Below are 18,201 nucleotides of genomic sequence, written 5' to 3' on the forward strand. Positions count from 1 at the left end.
TACAACGGGTGCAAAACAGTTGCACACGCGGAATACTCAGGTTTAACATGACGAGCCTAGCATATAACAGATATGGCCTCGGAACACGGAGACCGAAAGGTCGAGCGTGAATCATATAGTAGATATGATCAACATATTGATGTTCACCATTGATACTACTCCATCTCACGTGATGATCGGATATGGTTTAGTTGATTTGGATCACGTGATCACTTAGAGGATTAGAGGGATATCTTTCTAAGTAGGAGTTCTTAAGTAATATGATTAATTGAACTTAAATTTATCATGAACTTAGTACCTGATAGTATCTTGCTTGTCTATGTTTTATTGTAGATATATGGCTCGTGCTGTTGTTGAATTTTAATGCGTTCCTTGAGAAAGCAAAGTTGAAAGATGATGGTAGCAATTACACGGACTGGGTCCATAACTTGAGGATTATCCTCATTGCTGCACAGAAGAATTACATCCTGGAAGCATCGCTAAGTGCCAAGCCTGCTGCAGGAGCAACACCAGATGTTATGAACGTCTGGCAGAGCAAAGCTGATGACTACTCGATAGTTCAGTGTGCCATGCTTTACGGCTTAGAACCGGGTCTTCAACGACGTTTTGAACGTCATGGAGCATATGAGATGTTCCAGGAGTTGAAGTTAATATTTCAAGCAAATGCCCGGATTGAGAGATATGAAGTCTCCAATAAGTTCTATAGCTGCAAGATGGAGGAGAATAGTTTTGTCAGTGAACATATACTCAAAATGTCTGGGTATCATAATCACTTGACTCAACTAGGGGTTAATCTTCCTGTTGATAGTGTCATTGACAGAGTTCTTCAATCACTGCCACCAAGCTACAAAAGCTTCGTGATGAACTATAATATGCAAGGGATGAATAAGACTATTCCTGAGCTCTTCGCAATGCTAAAAGCTGCGGAGGTAGAAATCAAGAAGGAGCATCAAGTGTTGATGGTCAATAAGACCACCGGTTTCAAGAAAAAGGGCAAAGGGAAGAAGAAAGGGAACTTCAAGAAGAACCGCAAACAAGTTGCTGCTCAGGAGAAGAAACCCAAGTCTGGACCTAAGCCTGAAACTGAGTGCTTCTACTGCAAGCAGACTGGTCACTGGAAGCGGAACTGCCCCAAGTATTTGGCGGATAAGAAGGATGGCAAAGTGAACAAAGGTATATGTGATATACATGTTATTGATGTGTACCTTACTAATGCTCGCAGTAGCACCTGGGTATTTGATACTGGTTCTGTTGCTAACATTTGAAACTCGAAACAGGGGCTACGGATCAAGCGAAGATTGGCTAAGGACGAGGTGACGATGCGCGTGGGAAATGGTTCCAAAGTCGATGTGATCGCGGTCGGCACGCTACCTCTACATCTACCTTTGGGATTAGTATTAGACCTAAATAATTGTTATTTTGTGCCAGCGTTGAGCATGCACATTATATCTGGATCTTGTTTGATGCGAGACGGTTATTCATTTAAATAAGAGAATAATGGTTGTTCTATTTATATGAGTAATATCTTTTATGGTCATGCACCCTTGAAGAGTGGTCTATTTTTGATGAATCTCGATAGTAGTGATACACATATTCATAATGTTGAGATCAAAAGATGCAGAGTTGATAATGATAGTGCAACTTATTTGTGGCACTGCCGTTTAGGTCATATCGGTATAAAGCGCATGAAGAAACTCCATACTGATGGACTTTTGGAACCACTTGATTATGAATCACTTGGTACTTGCGAACTGTGCCTCATGGGTAAGATGACTAAAATGCCGTTCTCCGTTACTATGGAGAGAGCAACGGATTTGTTGGAAATCATACATACAGATGTATGTGGTCCAATGAATGTTGAGGCTCATGGCGGATATCGTTATTTTCTCACCTTCACAGATGATTTAAGCAGATATGGGTATATCTACTTAATGAAACATAAGTCTGAAACATTTGAAAAGTTCAAAGAATTTCAGAGTGAAGTTGAAAATCATCATAACAAGAAAATAAAGTTTCTACAATCTGATCATGGAGGAGAATATTTGAGTTACGAGTTTGGTCTACATTTGAAACAATGCGGAATAGTTTCGCAACTCACGCCACCCAGAACACCACAGCGTAATGGTGTGTCTGAACGTCGTAATCGTACTTTATTAGATATGGTGCGATCTATGATGTCTCTTACTGATTTACCGTTATCATTTTGGGGTTATGCTTTAGAGACGGTTACATTCACGTTAAATAGGACACCATCAAAATCTGTTGAGACGACGCCTTATGAACTGTGGTTTGGCAAGAAACCAAAGTTGTCGTTTCTAAAAGATTGGGGCTGCGATACTTATGTGAAAAAACTTCAACCTGATAAGCTCGAACCCAAATCGGAGAAATGTGTCTTCATAGGATACCCAAAGGAGACTGTTGGGTACACCTTCTATCACAGATCCGAAGGCAAGACTTTTGTTGCTAAATTTGGAGTTTTTCTAGAGAAGGAGTTTCTCTCGAAAGAAGTGAGTGGGAGAAAAGTAGAACTTGATGAGGTAACTGTACCTACTCCCTTATTGGAAAGTAGTACATCACAGAAACCGGTTTCTGTTACACCTACACCAATTAGTGAGGAAGCTAATGATAATGATCATGAAACTTCAGATCAAGTTACTACCGAACCTCGTAGATCAACCAGAGTAATATCCGCACCAGAGTGGTACGATAATCCTGTTCTAGAAGTCATGCTACTAGATCATGATGAACCTACGAACTATGAAGAAGCGATGGTGAGCCCAGATTCCGCAAAATGGCTAGAAGCCATGAAATCTGAGATGGGATCCATGTATGAGAACAAAGTGTGGACTTTGGTTGACTTGCCCGTTTATCGGCAAGCAATTGAGAATAAATGGATCTTCAAGAAGAAGACTGACGCTGACGGTAATGTTACTGTCTATAAAGCTCGACTTGTTGCAAAAGGTTTTCGGCAAGTTCAAGGGATTGACTACGATGAGACCTCACCGTAGCGATGCTTAAGTCTGTCCGAATCATGTTAGCAATTACCGCATTTTATGATTATGAAATTTGGAAAATGGATGTTAAAACTGCATTCCTGAATGTATTTCTGGAAGAAGAGTTGTATATGATGCAACCAGAAGGTTTTGTCGATCCAAAGGGAGCTAACAAAGTGTCCAAGCTCCAGCGATCCATTTATGGACTAGTGCAAGCCTCTCGGAGTTGGAATAAACGCTTTGATAGTGTGATCAAAGCATTTGGTTTGTACAGACTTTTGGAGAAGCCTGTATTTACAAGAAAGTGAGTGGGAGCTCTGTAGCATTTCTGATATTATATGTGGATGACATATTATTGATTGGAAATGATATAGAATTTCTGAATAGCATAAAGGGATACTTGAATAAGAGTTTTTCAATGAAAGACCACGGTGAAGCTGCTTACATATTGGGCATTAAGATCTATAGAGATAGATCAAGATGCTTAATTGGACTTTCACAAAGCACATACCTTGACAAGGTTTTGAAGAAGTTCAAAATGGATCAAGCAAAGAAAGGGTTCTTGCCTGTGTTACAAGGTGTGAAATTGAGTAAGACTCAATGTCCGACCACCGCAGAAGATAGAGAGAAAATGAAAGATGTTCCCTATGCTTCAGCCGTAGGCTCTATCATGTATGCAATGCTGTGTACCAGACCTGCTGTGTGCCTTGCTATAAGTCTAGCAGGGAGGTACCAAAGTAATCCAGGAGTGGATCACTGGACAACGGTCAAGAACATCCTGAAATACCTGAAAAGGACTAAGTATATGTTTCTCATATATGGAGGTGACAAAGTGCTCATCATAAATGGTTACGTTGATGCAAGCTTTGACACTGATCCGGACGATTCTAAATCACAAACTGGATACGTGTTTTTACTGAACGGTGGAGCTGTCAGTTGGTGCAGTTCTAAACAAAGCGTCGTGGCGGGATCTACATGTGAAGCATAGTACATAGCTGCTTTGGAAGCAGCAAATGAAGGAGTCTGGATGAAGGAGTTCATATCCGATCTAGGTGTCATACCTAGTGCATCGGGTCCAATGAAAATCTTTTATGACAATACTGGTGCAATTGCCTTGGCAAAGGAATCCAGATTTCACAAGAGAACCAAGCACATCAAGAGACGCTTCAATTCCATTCGGGATTTAGTCCAAGTGGGAGACATAGAAATTTGCAAGATACATACTGATCTGAATGTTGCAGACCCGCTGACTAAGCCTCTTCCACGAGCAAAACATGATCAACACCAAGGCTTCATGGGCGTTAGAATCAGTACTGTGTAATCTAGATTATTGACTCTAGTGCAAGTGGGAGACTGAAGGAAATATGCCCTGGAGGCAATAATAAAGTTATTATTTATTTCCTTATATCATGATAAATGTTTATTATTCATGCTAGAATTGTATTAACCGAAAACATAATACATGTGTGAATACATAGACAAACATAGTGTCACTAGTATGCCTCTACTTGACCAGCTCGTTGATCAAAGATGGTTATGTTTCTTAACCATAAACATGAGTTATCATTTGATTAACGGGATCACATCATTAGGAGAATGATGTGATTGACTTGACCCATTCCGTTAGCATAGCACTTGATCGTTTAGTTTGTTGCTATTGCTTTCTTCATGACTTATACATGTTCCTATGACTAGGATATTATGCAACTCCCATTTACCGGAGGAACACTTTGTGTGCCACCAAACGTCACAACGTAACTGGGTGATTATAAAGGTGCTCTACAGGTGTCTCCAAAGGTACTTGTTGGGTTGGCGTATTTCGAGATTAGGATTTGTCACTCCAATTGTCGGAGAGGTATCTATGGGCCCTCTCGGTAATGCACATCACATAAGCCTTGCAAGCATTGCAACTAATAAGTTAGTTGCGGGATGATGTATTACGGAACGAGTAAAGAGACTTTCCAGTAACGAGATTGAACTAGGTATTGAGATACCGACGATCAAATCTTGGGCAAGTAACATACCGATGACAAAGGGAACAACGTATGTTGTTATGCGGTCTGACCGATAAAAGATCTTCGTAGAATATGTGGGAGCCAATATGAGCATCCAGGTTTCGCTATTGGTTATTGACCGGAGACGTGTCTTGGTCATGTCTACATTGTTCTCGAACCCATAGGGTCCGCACGCTTAATGTTACGATGACAGTTTCATTATGAGTTTATATATTTTGATGAACCGAAGGTTGTTCGGAGTCCCGGATATGATCACGGACATGACGAGGAGTCTCGAAATGGTCGAGACATAAAGATCGATATATTGGACGGCTATATTCAGACACCGGAAGTGTTTCGGGTGATTTCAGAGAAAACCGAAGTGCCGGAAGGGTTACCGGAACCCCCTGGGGAAGTATTGGGCCTTAGTGGGCCTGAGGGGAGAGAGAGGGCAGCAGCCCAGGAGGTGGCGCGCCCCCTCCCATGGGGAGTCCGAATTGGACTAGGGGAGCGGGGCGCGGCCCCTCTTTCCCTCTCCCTCCCCCTCTCTTTCCTTCCCCCTTCCCTCTTCCTAGTTGGACTAGGAAAGGGGAGTCCTACTCCTACTAGGAGGAGGACTCCCCCCTCCTTGGCGCGCCACAAGGGCCGGCCGGTCTCTCCCCTTGCTCCTTTATATACAGGGGCAGGGGGCACCTCTAGACACACAATTTGATCTTCATGATCGTTCTCTTAGCCGTGTGCGGTGCCCCCTCCACCATAATCCTCGATAATATTGTAGCGGTGCTTAGGCGAAGCCCTGCGACGGTAGAACATCAAGATTGTCACCACGCCGTCGTGCTGATGGAACTCTTCCCCGACACTTTGCTGGATCGGAGTCCGGGGATCGTCATCGAGCTGAATGTGTGCTAGAACTCGGAGGTGCCGTAGTTTCGGTGCTTGATCGGTCGGGCCGTGAAGACGTACGACTACATCAACCGCATTGTGCTAACGCTTCCACTTCTGGTCTACGAGGGTATGTAGACAACACTCTCCCCTCTTGTTGCTATGCATCACCATGATCTTGCGTGTGCGTAGGATTTTTTTTGAAATTACTACGTTCCCCAACAAGCCTCTACTAGACTAGCTCGTTAATCAAAGATGGTTAAGTTTCCTAGACATAGACATGTGCTGTCATTTGATGCACGTGATCACATCATTAGGAGAATGATGTGATGGACAAGACCCATTTGTTAGCTTAGCATAATGATCGTTAAGTATTATTGCTTTTGCTTTCTTCATGAATTATACATATTCCTTTGACTATGAGATTATGCAACTCCCGGATACCGGAGAAATGACTTGTGTGCTATCAAACATCACAACGTAACTGGGTGATTATAAAGATGCTCTACAGGTATCTCCGAATGTGTTTGTTGGGTTGGCATAGATCGAGATTAGGATTTGTCACTCCGAGTATGAGAGAGGTATCTCTGGGCCCTCTCAGTAATGCACATCATAATAAGCCATGCAAGCAATGTGACTAATGAGTTAGTTATGGATGATGCATTATGGAACGAGTAAAGAGACTTGCCGGTAACGAGATTGAACTAGGTATAGAGATACCAACGATCGAATCTCGGGCAAGTAACATACCGATGATAAAGGGAATAACGTATGTTGTCATTACGGTACAACCGATAAAGATCTTCGTAGAATATGTGGGAACCAATATGAGCATCCAGGTTCCGCTGTTGGTTATTGACCGAAGAGGTGTCTCCGTCATGTCTACATAGTTCTTGAACCCGTAGGGTCCGGACGCTTAACGTTCAATGACGATTTTGTATTATATGAGTTATGTGATTTGGTGATCGGATGTTGTTAGGAGTCCCGGATGAGATCACAGACATTACAAGGAGTCTCGAAATGGTCGAGAGGTAAAAATTCAAATATAGGACGATATTATTTGGACACCAGAAGTGTTCTGATGGTACCGGGTACATATCGGGTCACCGGAAGGGGTTCCGGGCACCCCCCGGCAAAGATTTGGGCCTATTGGGCCAAGAGGGCAAACACAACAGCCAGTATGGCTTGCTGCGAATAGGAAGGGGGAAGGAAAAGGGGAAGAGAGAAGGAAGGGGAGGCAATTCGGCTCCCCCTTCCTTCCCTCCTCTCTCTCCTTCCTTCCCTCTCCGGAAAAGATGGTAAGGGGGGAGACCGAATTGGACAAGGCCCCCAAGTAGGATTCCTCCTACTTGGGGTGCCCCATGGCTGTTCCCCTCCCCCTCCCACCTATATATATGTGGGGAGGGGGCGCCTAGAACACACAACACACATTGTTAGTCGTGTGCGGCGCCCCCCTCCATAGTTTACTCCTCCGGTCATATTCACATAGTGCTTAGGCAAAGCCCTGCGCGGACCACTTCACCATCATCGTCACCACGCTGTCGTGCTGACGGAACTCTCCCTCGACACTTTTCTTGATCAAGAGTTCGAGGGACGTCATCGAGCTGAACGTGTGCAGAACTCGGAGGTGCGTACATTCGGTGCTTGATCGGTCGAAATGAGAAGAAGTTCGACTACATCAACCGCGTTGTCAAACGCTTCCGCTTTCGGTCTATGAGGGTACATGGACACACTCTCCCCCTCTCATTGCTATGCATCTCCTAGATAGATCTTGTGTGATCCTAGGAAATTTTTGAAATTGCATGCTATGTTCCCTAACAGTGGCATCCGAGCCAGGTCTATGCATAGATGATATGCACGAGTAGAACACAAAGAGTTGTGGGCGGTGATAGTCATATTGCTTACCACCAATGTCTTATTTTGATTCAGCGGTATTGTTGGATGAAGCGGCCCGGACCAACCTTACATGACCAAGTTCATGAGACCGGTTCCACCAACAGACATGCAACTAGTTTTGCATAAAGGTGGTCGGCGGGTGTCTGTTTCTCCAACTTTAATTGAATCGAATTTGACTATGGTCGGTCCTTGTTGAAGGTTAAAACAGCAAACTTGATGAAACACCGTTGTGGTTTTGATGCGTAGGTAAGAACAGATCTTACTAGAAGCCCATAGCAGCCACGTAAAACTTGCAACAACAAAGTAGAGGACATCTAATTTGTTTTTGCAGGGCATGTTGTGATGTGGTATGGTCAAGACATGATGTGATATACGTTGTTGTATGAGATGATCATGTTTTGTAAAAGTTATCGGCAACTGGCAGGAGCCTTATGGTTGTCGCTTTATTGTATGAAATGCAATCTCCATGTAATTGCTTTACTTTATCACTATGCGTTAGCGATAGTTGTAGAAGCAATAGTTGGTGAGGCGACAACGACGCTACGATGGAGATCAAGGTGTCAAGCCGATGACGATGGAGATCATGACGGTGCTTTGGATATGGAGATCAAAGGCACAAGATGATGATGACCATATCATGTCACATATTTTGATTGCATGTGATGTTTATCTTTTATGCATCTTGATACGTCTCCAACGTATTTATAATTTTTGATTGTTACATGCTGTTATAGTATCAATCTTGGATGTTTTATAATAATTTTATATCCTTTTTTGGTACTAACCTATTGACATAGTGCCAAGTGTTGGTTGCTGTTTTCTGCATGTTTTTTACATCACAGGAAATCAATACCAAACGGAGTCCAAACGCAGCGAAACTTTTTGGAGATTTTTTTGGACCAGAAGACAACCAATGGGCCGAAGAGGCACCTGGGGGGGGGGGTGCTCCGAGGGGAGCACAACCCACCAGGGCGCGCCAGGAGGCCCAGGCGCGCCCTGGTGGGTTGTGCCCACCTCGGGTGCTGTAACACCCACGATGCGGCTATATATCCCACGTGTCGGAGCATGACTTAGAGGCATAACCGCATAGTAGGCATGTCACAGGAGGGGTAATCTTTACACATCCGATGTACTGAATAAGAAAGAGATAAAGACTTGGCTTACAATCGCCACTTCACACAATACATAAATATAGCATTACATCATCCATAATACAATCAAGGCCCGACTACGGAACCAAATAAAAGAAGAAAACCCCAATTGCTAGATCCCCGATCGCCCCGACTGGGCTCCACTACTAATCAACAGGAAACAAAACAAGACAACGGACGCGATCTTCATCGAGCTCCTCCTTGAGCTCGGTTGCGTCACCTGCATGGTATCCTCGGCACCTGCAACTGTTTGGAAGTATCTATGAGCCACGAGGACTCAGCAATCTCACACCCGTGAGGTCAAGACTATTTAAGCTTATGGGTAGGAAAAGGTAGTGAGGTGGAGCTGCAGCAAGCACTAAGCATATATGGCGGCTAACATACGCAAATAAGAGCGAGAAGAGAAGCAAAGCACGGTCATGAACTAGAAGTGATCAAGAAGTGATCCTGAAACTACTTACGTTCAAGCATAACTCCAAAGCCGTGTTCACTTCCCGGACTCCGTCGAGAAGAGACCATCATGGCTACACACGCGGTTGATGCATTCTAGTTAAGTTAAGTGTCAAGTTCTCTACAACCGGACATTAACAAATTCCCATCTGCCCATAACCGCGGGCACGGCTTTCGAAAGTTCAAAACCCTGCAGGGGTGTTCCAACTTAGCCCATCACAAGCTCTCACGGTCAACGAAGGATATTCCTTCTCCCAGGACGACCCGATCAGACTCGGAATCTCGGTTACAAGACATTTCGACAATGGTAAAACAAGACCAGCAAAGCCGCCCGATGCGCCGACATCCTGATAGGAGCTGCACATATCTCGTTCTCAGGGAAACACCGGATAGGTCAAGCTACGAGTAAAACCAACCCTCAAGTTTCCCCGAGGTGGTGCCGCAGGCTGCCCTTTTCGGACCAACACTTAGATAAGCACTGGCCCGGGGGGGGGGGTTAAAATAAAGATGACCCTTGAGTCTGCAGAACCCAAGGGAAGGTGATAGGTTGTTAGTGCAAATGGTAAAACCAAGGTTGGGCCTTGCTGGAGGAGTTTTATTCAAGGCGAACTGTCAAGGGGTTCCCATTATAACCCAACCGCGTAAGGAACGCAAAATCAAGGAACATAACACTGGTATGACGGAAACTAGGGCGGCAAGAGTGGAACAAAACACCAGGCCTAAGGCCGAGCCTTCCACCCTTTACCAAGTATATAGGTGCATTAAAGTAAATAAGAGATATTGTGATATCCCAACAATAAACATGTTCCAACAAGGAACAAACTCCAATCTTCACTTGCAACTAACAACACTATAAGAGGGGCTGAGCAAAGCGGTAACATAGCCAAACAACGGTTTTCTAGGACAAGGTGGGTTAGAGGCTTGACAAGGCAATATGGGAGGCATGATATAGCAAGTGGTAGGTATCACAGCATAGCAATAGAGCGAGCAACTAGCAAGCAAAGATAGAAGTGATTTCGAGGGTATGGTCATCTTGCCCGAGATCTCGCAAAGAAGAAGAACGAGTCCATGAAGAAGACAAACAGACGTAGTCGAACGAATCCTCACAACTCCGAAACGAAACCGAAGCTAATGCGAGAAGCAACCCGGAAAGAAGCAAGCAACATAGTAAACAACCATTACATAAACATGGCATGATGCACAACCAAGTATGATGCATGTCCGGTTTAAAAAGGCATGGCATGGCAAAGTGCACAAACAATCCTACAAATTAAGTGGAGCTCAATATGCAACTCCGTTGCATATTGACGAAACACCACGTCAATTATTTAGTTCCTCTCGTTTATGTACTCAACAATATTAAATATTGATTAACATGGCAAGAGGTGAAGCATATGAAAACTACCTATCTAGGCAAGTTTAAATGAGGTCGGAACAACAAGCAACAAGTCCGGAAAATCCTCATATGCATATTTTAGGTTTTGGTAATGATCTGCCCTAAACACAATTTTAGAGTTGTTAAACATGCAAAGCAAGTACACCATGTTAAACTAGGCATTTTTCTACCCCATTTACATATAAAGTTTATTAAATTTGGAGCTATGGTTAATTCCTTATGAATTAAATCATTTTAGCATGCATAGGAGCAAATCATATGCAAACATCATTTTAAAACATCTCAAACATGGATGAAAGTGGCATATTATGAAACTAGATGAAATTCTAGTCATGTTGCATATTAAGTTTGTTTAATTTGGATTCACGGTTTGAGAGTTATTAAATGCATGAAGAACGGGGGTTTTTCTGCAAAAACTGCAGTCTGGATAAATGATTAAATTCGTCCAGAGAAAAAAATGTTATATGGGCCGAATCTGTTGGACCAACAGAGCACAGGGGGGGTTCTCACCCAGTGGGCCTGGCCCGGTGGGTGGAGGAGGAAGCAGCAGGTCGGAAGGGGCGCTGGGCCTAGCGCGGCCCACGCGCTGGCGCGGTCAACGCGGGCGATACAAGGGGGTTCGAGGCACTCCTCCTCCTCTACAACTGCTTCGATGCAGAGGACGGCAGAGGCGCGATGCAGGTGCAGGGGGGCGTGAACTCCGGCACCTCGACGCGAAGGTCACTGGCGGCGACGGAGCTTGGCGAGGCGGCGACTGGGGCGACTCCGACGGGCGATGCGTGCAACGAGGAGGATGGAGCTCGTGCTCCTGCATCCATGGCGGGGACCTGCGGAGGAACACGAGAGGACTGAAGGGGATACAGGATAAGAGAAGGGAGATGGAGAGGGAAAAGGAGCAGGGGAAGGTCGGCGGGACCTGCTAGTGCTGTCGTCGGTGAGGTGGATCGAGCGGCGCGGCTGCCGGCAGCGCCGGTGTTGCGAGAGCCAACAAGGACGAACAGCAGAAGGCCGGCCCTGGAGCGCTGGTTCTCGACGCAAGGAGAAGGAGGGATCCATGGGAGAAGATAGCGGGATAGAGGAGGCCATCAGGGCGGGTGCAGAGCTGAGGCGCTTGGGGCTGTAGCAAATCAGGGCTCCGGTGGCGCGTGCTGACGGAGTGGAGGCAAGGGCGGCATGGACCTGGCAGCGAAATCCGGCGAGGACCAGTGACTCGCGGAGCGACAGCGTCAACGGGCGTGGTCGCTGGAGCGGTCCAGGTCGAGGTCAGGGTGGCCTCAGTGACCAGCGGCAGTGGCTTGAGGCGGGGCGTCGGCGTCCGACGACGAGGAACTTGGCAACGCCGGGGTCGAGGAAAACGGGAGGCGCGGCCATGGCTTTGGGCTCCATGTTTCCAGCAGGTCTAGAGAGAGGGGCGCGAGCTGAATCCATCTGACGGGCTGACGAACTCGAGGCGCTCGGGCGCCATGTCTGCTCCTGTCATGACGAGGAGAGAGGTAAGAAAAGAGAGAGGGAGAAAGAAAAGGAAGGAGGTAAGGCATGGGGCGAGGCCGGCCTGACGGAGCTGGTCGTGGTCGGCTGGCATGGAAGCTACAGGCGGCGGCATGTCCATGTCACCAGGAAGGAGAGGGATCGAGTGGAGCTCGGGCTCGGGCGCTGGTTGGCCTGGCACTAAAGACGAGGTGGATCGGTGGTTGCTGCGGGAGGAGATGAGGAAGGGATCTAGGAGGATCCCAAGGGAGAGAGTGGTGGCGGAGGGTGAGGGATTGGATGGATGGAAGGATGGGACAGGATCCCTAATTTCTAGGGTTGTCCATTATATATAGCGGTGGGATTAAGTTAGGGGTTAACGGATCCCTCCGATCATAATCGGACGATCGAGAATAAAAGGTTAGAATAGTCCAAATAGAAAAACGGAGATGTTTTATAGATGTTTGGGGATGATCCGGACCCAATGGTGTCGACTATCCGGGTCAGGTCCGGGACAACTTTCGTACGCGCACGAGGGGGTCGAGAACTATGCAAAGAGGGATTAGGTGGTATGACAAGAGGGAAACGAAAAACCCGGTTGGTCTCGGAATGGTCAACGAAGGTGAGGGGTTTGATGGGCTCCGAAAAGAGAGAGAAGAGAGATGCCCGGCAGCAGTTTCAGAGACCGAAACGTCCGACGTTTGACCGACTATATTGCCGCTATAGTTTAACGGTTGGGCTATCAAATGGACTCTGAATGCGATGAAACTTGGCAGGCGGTCTACCTACACTATAACAAGACCGCACGCCAACTCTCATCCCATTCCGAGAACCTTTTTCGGCCACTTATAAAAATAATATTTCGGACGTGTCGCGGGCGCGTGCAAGAGTAGCTGGGCTCAGAATGGGCAACAGAAGGAACTGAGAAACCTGGACGAATGCAAGTTTTGAAAAACATGATGATGCAATTCACATGATGACATGGCAAGATGCAACACGCAAGCAAATGACATGGCAATGACAACGAATAACTGGAAGACACCTCGCGCAACGGTCTCGGGGCGTCACAGGTGCTCCCTGAACTGCCTCTCTGCTCTATAAATACCCCAATATTCCAGAAAACCTAGGGGAGTCACAAAAATCAATTCCAGCCGTCGCAGAGTCCGGAACCACCAGATCCAATCTAGGCACCATCACAGAGGGGTTCACCACTTCCATTGGTGCCTCTCCGATGATGCGTGAGTAGTTCTTTGTAGACCTTCAGGTCCGTAGTTAGTAGCTAGATGGCTTCCTCTCTCTCGTTTGATTCTCAATACAATGGTTTCTTGGAGATCCATCTGATGTAACTCTTTTTACGGTGTGTTTGTTGGGATCGTATGAACTTTGAGTTTATGATCAGATCTATCTTTTTATCCTTGAAAGTTATTTAAATCTTCTTTGAACTCTTATATGCATGATTGATTATAGCATCGTATTTCTTCTCTGATATTTGGGTTTTGTTTGGCGAACTTGATCTAATTATCTTGCAATGGGAAGAGGTGCTTTGTCGTAGTGGGTTCGATCTTACGGTCCTTGATCCCAGTGAAAGAAGGGGAACCGACACGTATGTATCGTTGCTACTAAGGTAAAACGATGGGGTCTATCTCTACATAGATAGATCTTTTCTACATCATGTCATCATTCTTATTGCATTACACCATTTCACCATGAACTTAATACACTAGATGCATGCTGGATAGTGGTCGGTGTGTGGAGTAATAGTAGTAGATGCAGGCAGGAGTCGGTCTACTAATCTTGGACGTGATGCCTATATAATGATCATTGCCTGGATATCATCATGATTATTTGAAGTTCTATCAATTGCCCAACAGTAATTTGTTTACCCACCGTTTGCTTTTTTTCTCGAGAGAAGCCACTAGTGAAACCTACGACCCCCGGATCTTTTCTTTAATATATTTGCCTTCACAATCTATTTTATTTGCCTTTTATTTTCAGATCTATTAAACCAAAAATATAAACATATCTTGCTGCAATTTATTCTTATTTATTTTATTTGGCGTTCGATCTATCAATCTACTACAATTTATTCACGTCTGTTTTGCCAATTTCTGGCACCGTTACCCGAAAGGGATTGACAACCCCTTTAATACGCCGGGTTGCGAGTAGTTGTTATTTGTGTGCAGGCGCCGTTTACGTGTTGTTGCTTGGTTCTCCTACTGGTTCGATAACCTTGGTCTCATCACTGAGGAAAATACCTACCGTCGCTGTGCTGCATGATGTCGGCTAGGACTACGTTGGTATTTCCCCAAAGAGAAAGGGATGATGCAGCACAGCGACGGCAGTTATTTACCTCAGTAAAGAAACCAAGGTTATCGAACCATTAGGATAACGAAGCAACACAACGTAAACATCCCCTGCACACAAATAACAACCACTCGCAACCTGACGTGTTAAAGGGGTTGTCAATCCCTTTCGGGTAACGGCGCCATAAATTGGCAAATGGACGTGAGATAAAATTGTAGATATTGATAGATCGAACGCCAAATAAAATAAATAAAAATAAATTGCAGCAAGGTATTTTTGTATTTTTGGTTTAATAGATCAGAAAATAAATGCAAAGGAAAAGTAGATCGCAAAGGCAAATATATGAGAAAGAGACCCGAGGCCGTAGGTTTCACTAGTGGCTTCTCTCGAGAAAAATAGCAAACGGTGGGTGAACAAATTACTGTTGGGCAATTGATAGAACTTGAAATAATCATGAAGATATCCAGGCAATGATCATTACATAGGCATCACGTCCAAGATTAGTAGACCGACTCCTGCCTGCATCTACTACTATTACTCCACACATCGACCGCTATCTAGCATGCATCTAGTGTATTAAGTTCATGGTGAAATGGAGTAATGCGATAAGAACGATGACATGATGTAGACAAGATCTATCTATGTAGAGATAGACCCCATCATTTTATCCTTAGTAGCAACGATACATACGTGTCGGTTCCCCTTCTGTCACTGGGATCAAGCACCGTAAGATCGAACCCACTACAAAGCACCTCCTCCCATTGTAAGATAAATAGATCAAGTTGGCCAAACAAAACCCAAATATCAGAGAAGAAATACGAGGCTATAAGAGATCATCCATAAAAGAGATCAAAGAAACTCAAATGGTTTCATGGATATAAAAAGATAGATCTGATCATAAACTCAAAGTTCATCCGATCCCAACAAACACACCGCAAAAAGAGCTACATCATATGGATCTCCAAGAGACCATTATATTGAGAATCAAACGAGAGATAGGAAGCCATCTAGCTACTAACTACGGACCCGAAGGTCTACAAAGAACTACTCACGCATCATCGGAGAGGCACCAATGGAGGTGGTGAACCCCATCCGAGATGGCGTCTAGATTGGATGTGGTGGTTTTGGACTCTTCGGCGGCTGGATCAATATTTCATCGACTCCCCTAGGGTTTTGAGAATATTGGGGTATTTATAGAGCAAAGAGGCGGTTCTGGGGGCACCCGAGGTGGGCACAACACACCAGGGCACGCCTGGGCCTCCTGGCATGCCCTGGTGGGCTGTGCTCTCCTCGGAGCACCCCCAGACACAGCCAGGGCCCATTAGGTGTCTTCTGGTCCATAAAAAATCTCCGTAAAGTTTCGTGGCATTTGGACTCCGTTTGGTATTAATTTTCTGCGATGTAAAAAACATGCAAAAAAACAACAACTGGCACTTGGCACTATGTCAATAGGTTAGTACCAAAAAATGATATAAAATGTCTATAAAATGATTATAAAACATCCAAGATGAATAATATAACAACATGGAACAATAAAAAATTATAGATACGTTGGAGACGTATCACTGCATCAACCCTTCCTCTTTGGGGAAATACCGACGTAGCTTCAAGCCGCATCACATCTTATTTTGCTTAGTATGGCGGTAGCATTATAAGATGACCCTCACTAAAAATTTCAAGGTATAAGTGTTCTCCCTGAGTATGCACCGTTGCGATAGTTCGTCGTGCTGAGACACCACGTGATGATCGGGTGTGATAAGCTCTACATTCACATACATCGGGTGCAAGACAGATTTGCACGTGCGGAATACTCGGGTTAAACTTGACGAGCCTATCATGTACAGACATGGCCACGGAACACTGGAGACCGACAGGTCGAATGTGAATCATATAGTAGATATGATCAACATAGAGATGTTCACCATTTAAAACTACTCCATCTCACGTGATGATCGGACATGTATTAGTTGATATGGATCACGTGATCATTTAGATGACTCGAGGGATGTCTATCTAAGTGGGAGTTCTTAAGTAATATGATTAATTCAACTTAATTTATCATGAACTTAGTCCTGATAGTATTAGCATGTCTATGTTGTAGATCAATAGCTTGCGTATAGCTCCCCTATTTTTTTGTTATGTTCCTAGAGAAAACTAAGTTGAAAGATGATAGTAGCAATGATGCGGACTGGGTCCATGATCTGAGGATTATCCATTGTTGCACAAAAGAATTATATCCTTGATGCACCGCTAGGTGACAGACCTATTGCAGCAACAGATGCAGACGTTATGAACGTTTGGCAAGCTCGATATGATGACTACTTGATAGTTTAGTGCACCATGCTTTAAGGCTTAGAACTGGGACTTCAAAAATGTTTTGAAACGCCATAGAGCATATTAGATGTTCCAAGAGATGAAAATGATATTTCAGACTCATGCCCATGTTAAGAGGTATGAGACCTCTGACAAGTACTTTGCCTAGGAGATGGAGGAGAATAGCTCAACTAGTGAGCATGTGCTCAGAATGTCTGGGTACTACAATCGCTCGAATCAAGTGGGAGTTAATCTTCCAGATAAGATAGTGATTGACATAGTTCTCTAGCCACTATCACCAAGTTACTAGAAATTCGTGGTGAACTATAATATGCAAGGGATGACGAAAAGGATTCCTGAGCTCTTCGCGATGCTAAAATCAGCGAAGATAAAAATCAAGAAATAGCATCAAATGTTGATGGTTAACAAGACCACTAGTTTCAAGAAAATGGGCAAGGGAAAGAAAGGAAACTTCAAGAAGAATGGCAAGTAAGTTGGCGCTCCCGGGAAGAAGCCCAAAGCTAGACCCAAGCCTGAGACTGAGTGCTTCTATTGCAAAGGGACTGGTCACTGGAAGCGGAACTACCCCAAATACATGGCGGATAAGAAGGATGGCAAAGTGAACAAAGGTATGTTTGATATAGATGTTACTGATGTGTACTTTACTAGTGTTCATAGTAGCCCCTGGGTATTTGATACCGGGTCGGTTGCTAAGATTAGTAACTCAAAATAGGAAATTACAAAATGAACAAAGACTAGTTGAGGGTGAGGTAACATGTGTGTTGGAAATGATTCCAAGGTTGATAAGATCAACATCGCATACTCCCTCTAGCTTTGGGATTAGTGTTGAAACTAAATAAATGTTATTTGATGTCTGCGTTGAGCATGAATATGATTGGATCACATTTATTGCAATACAATTATTCATTTAAGTCAGAGAATAATTGTTATTCTGTTTACATGAATAAAACCTTCTATGGTCATACACCCAATGTAAATGGTTTATTGAATCTCGATCGTAGTAATACACATATTCATAATATTGAAGCCACAAGATGCGAAGTTTATAATGATAGTGCAACATACTTGTGGCACTGCCGTTTTGGTCATATTGGTGTAAAGTACATGAAGAAACCCCATGCAGATGGGCTTTTGGAATCACTTGATACTTGCAAACCATGCCTCATGGGCAAGATGACTAAAACTCCGTTCTCCGGAACAATGAAGATGTATGCGGTCCGATGAGTGTTGAGGCTCGTGGTGGGTATCATTATTTTCTGACCTTCACAGATGATTTGAGAAGATATGGGTATATATACTTAATGAAACACAAGTTTGAAACATTTGAAAAGTTC

General features: G+C 44.5%; 1 long non-coding RNA gene across 1 annotated transcript; it reads right to left on the reverse strand.

Moving 5' to 3' along the window:
- Nucleotides 1-8,980: 8,980 nt before the first annotated feature.
- LOC119331457 lies at nt 8,981-12,528 on the reverse strand. Its single transcript, XR_005160515.1, has 3 exons — nt 11,679-12,528; nt 11,273-11,589; nt 8,981-9,162 (listed from the first exon to the last, which is right to left on the reverse strand). It is a non-coding gene; the product is annotated as an uncharacterized LOC119331457 (long non-coding RNA).
- Nucleotides 12,529-18,201: the final 5,673 nt, after the last annotated feature.

This window comes from Triticum dicoccoides, chromosome 7A (assembly GCF_002162155.2).
Source record: "Triticum dicoccoides isolate Atlit2015 ecotype Zavitan chromosome 7A, WEW_v2.0, whole genome shotgun sequence".
Lineage (NCBI taxonomy): Eukaryota > Viridiplantae > Streptophyta > Magnoliopsida > Poales > Poaceae > Triticum > Triticum dicoccoides.